Raw genomic sequence first — 3,355 nt, 5'->3', positions numbered from 1 at the left:
TTCAACCTGGTTTTATTCTTCAATTTGAGGGTTCAAAAGCTACCTATCTCGATCTTGTTCCATTTGTACAAGATAGGCCATACCCACAACAACTTGCAATGAATTTTGTAACTTTGCACAATCATGTCCGAGACTTTCCTAGCCTGATTGAACATCACTATGAAGATCCTTATCTTGTGAATGTGAATGGTAAGCTGTCAAGTGATTTTATACCTACAAATCCTAATCGTGTGATTATTGTGTAGGTCCAAATTCGACCATTCATGACACAATGCTGATTAGAGAGCTTTGGAGTGGTTGGAGCAAAGCCTTGAGTTTCCCATGGCGGATTGTGAGCATTTTCAAGCTAACCAAGAGACATGTGCACCGAATTACAATAATCATGACGTATGCAAGTATCATCCATTCTAAGAGAGCCAATATATGGAGATTTGAAGTTTCATACTGCCAATTCTTGTAGTACCATTCATTTCCAAACACGATTTGAGGACAAATCTTTTTTTTAAGAGGAGGGGAATGATACGAAATATGGGCCGCTTATGGGCCATGTTTTGGGCTGCAAGAGATTGAATCTTTTAGTAATAGTTAGTAGTTTATTTTCTAGATTTCTATTTTATTTGCTAGGAATAAATTCGGTCCAAGACCTCATGTTGAGTTGGATCCGATTTATAGAGTCTAGACTCACTATAACTTAAGTTGGTTAATTAGCTTTTATTGGGTTATGTTGGGCCAGCTTAAAGCCTTCATTGGATCGATTATAAGCTGACCATTAGATAGTGGATTTGAGTAGTGGAATCGGGCCAAAGGCCTAGCCTAGCCGAGTTAGGGTTTTCAAGTCACTTTAGGTTTTCAAGTTGTAAGGCTATATATAGCCTAGGTTTTCATTCATTAAAGGAGAATTCAGATTTTATAAAATATATGTGAGTTATTTCACTCTCTCTTGCCTCAAGAGAATTTCCTTTGAATACTTGAGAATCAATCTCAAGCTGTTCATTGAACTTATCAATCAAGTAGTCTCCTTGATTGTGGCGTTCTTCTATCTATACTTTTGGTTCACTAAATTTGCTAGTCTTGGGTTAAGGAATATCCTTAGTTCGTGGCTCGTGATTCTAGAAGGGTCAAAGTTCCGCAAACCCACTCAAAGTTCCGCAACTTGGTGTTCGTCTAGATCCGTCGCACATCAAAATGATTAAATGCTAGTTGTGCATGAATGTAAGCCTTTTGGCTGAATTGGGCCCTGCTCTTCGTTACCGATCGACTCGAGCCAGAAGCGGACTCGGTCGGGCGATATGGTGACCCTAGGTGAATTTGGTATACTCGAGTATTACCTTGTAGTCCGGCCACGTCCGAATGGGTGGAGTCCGGCCAACGTCCGGATGGGTGGAGTCCGGTCAACGTCCGGAAGGGGATGAATGAACGAACGAAGGCACGAGGGTTTTACTTCTCAAAAAGGAAATTTTCAAATAATTGAAGGAATAAGGGGAAATGTCAGGGGAACGAACGAACGAACAAATAGCTCCATGTGAGCCCGTATCCTTTTAATGAATGTGTTACTATCGCTTTCCATTGTAAAAATTTCTTGAATTATTGATACTCCATGTTTAACGTATTGAATTGACTATCTGACTATGTGTTCGGAACCTCACTGAGCTTTTAGCTCACCCCTTTAGTTTTGTTTTCCTTAACAGGGGACGGCGAGCAGGATGAAAGCATAGACTAGCCTAGTCTAGTTCTTTTGTTTTTTTTTTGTAATGGTTCTCGCCCTAGTGCTTGGCATGGGCTGGACGTATTAAGGATTGAGAACCTTTGCATATTCGATCTTTATACTCCTTTTTGGGATGGCAATGTATATAAGTTCCGCTTTAAGTTTGGATCGCTGCCCTATTTATTCTTGTGATTTATTTCGATTTTAATTGAGGACTGTAGTGAACGACTGAGTCCCGGCGAGAGCTGGGCAGGCGACCCGCCGAACCCTGGGGTACGCCCTAGGGGGAGGTGGGGCCGTCACAGGTGGTATCAAAGCTTAGGCTTCAGATCTCTGTAGTGTATCCTAGGCTTGAAGTTTAGGATGCCGGACTGTGGGATTCGATTTGACCTAAAAGTTAAGCGATTGAGGGATAAAACCTATAGCTGCTTCGCGTGGTCTCTGCGCGGAGTGACCCTGGACTAAGTGGTGAATAAGTATGAGGGACTAAGTGAAGCTATGAATTGCGAATGTTATAGGCCTTAAATCTTTCTCATGGTATCTAAGGACCATAGATAGGTATGTCAGGTAGGAATTCCGATTGTAGATAGTTTACTCTTGGGACTGCTGCTCGAGATGTGAATTATCTTATTTCGGATTCTCGTGTCTGAGTACTCTAGAGTTGCAGCGCTGCTAAGGACTTGTGATGAGAATATAAAGACCAAGGCCCATTCAAGCACATGGGGAATTGGAAGATTCAAGTGAAGACTAGTTGATTGCACGAATGCTTGAGTTTAGTAGGATTATTTGATTTTCCTCGTTGATTTTGGTTATTTCTCGTTTTAAAAATGCTAGGTAATTAAGATAGTTTAATTGCGGCCCATTTGTTAGTAAGTAAGGCCCAAAATCTTTCTTAAGTATGTAGAGTAGTTTGGTCAACTTTTGGATGAGGGTTAATGCTTGTAAGGGCTATAAATAGCCCCACTTCCTCTTTGTTTTGAGATCAGTTTTTGGCTATTAAATACAATTAGTGAGTTTTCACTTTCTCTTTGGCAAGAGAGTTTCCTTTGAATACTTGAGAATCTTCTCAAGTTATTCACCCGAACTTATCAATCGAGTATCTCCTTGATTGTGGCGTTCTACTACCTCCAATTTGGTTCGTTAATTCGAGTAGTTACGGGTTGAGATAATATCAAAATTGTTCGTGACTTCTAGGGATTAGTTGGGTCAAATTTCCGCTGCATAAGCCATGGTGTTTTGGTTGTCTAGATCGGGGTTTCACATCAGTTGGTACCAGAGCTAGTCGACAACCACCAGGTTATATCTTTTTTTTTTTCGTTTATTTCGAGTCATATATGTGTATCCCAATCTGTTCGTTTGTTTAGAACAAAAAAAAAATTATTACTGTTAATCATACTGTTCACCGACACTGTTCACAGACACTGTTCATCTCTACTGTTCACCGATATTGTTCATCGTTACTGTTCACCGACACTGTTCATAGTTACTGTTCATCCGAATACAAATCTGTCCAGCCTTGTTGTTTGTGTTATCCAACTTGTTTACTTGGTTTTCAAATCTGAATTTTGGCAAAACTTGTTGGAATTTTGTGAATCTTGAAGAGAACTTACAATAATCTTGAGCTTCTTGAATTCTTGACCACAATCTTGA

Source organism: Coffea eugenioides, unplaced genomic scaffold (assembly GCF_003713205.1).
Source record: "Coffea eugenioides isolate CCC68of unplaced genomic scaffold, Ceug_1.0 ScVebR1_94;HRSCAF=444, whole genome shotgun sequence".
Taxonomy (NCBI): domain Eukaryota; kingdom Viridiplantae; phylum Streptophyta; class Magnoliopsida; order Gentianales; family Rubiaceae; genus Coffea; species Coffea eugenioides.
The sequence above is the reverse complement of the archived record's forward strand: the minus strand, read 5'-3'. Positions refer to the sequence as shown.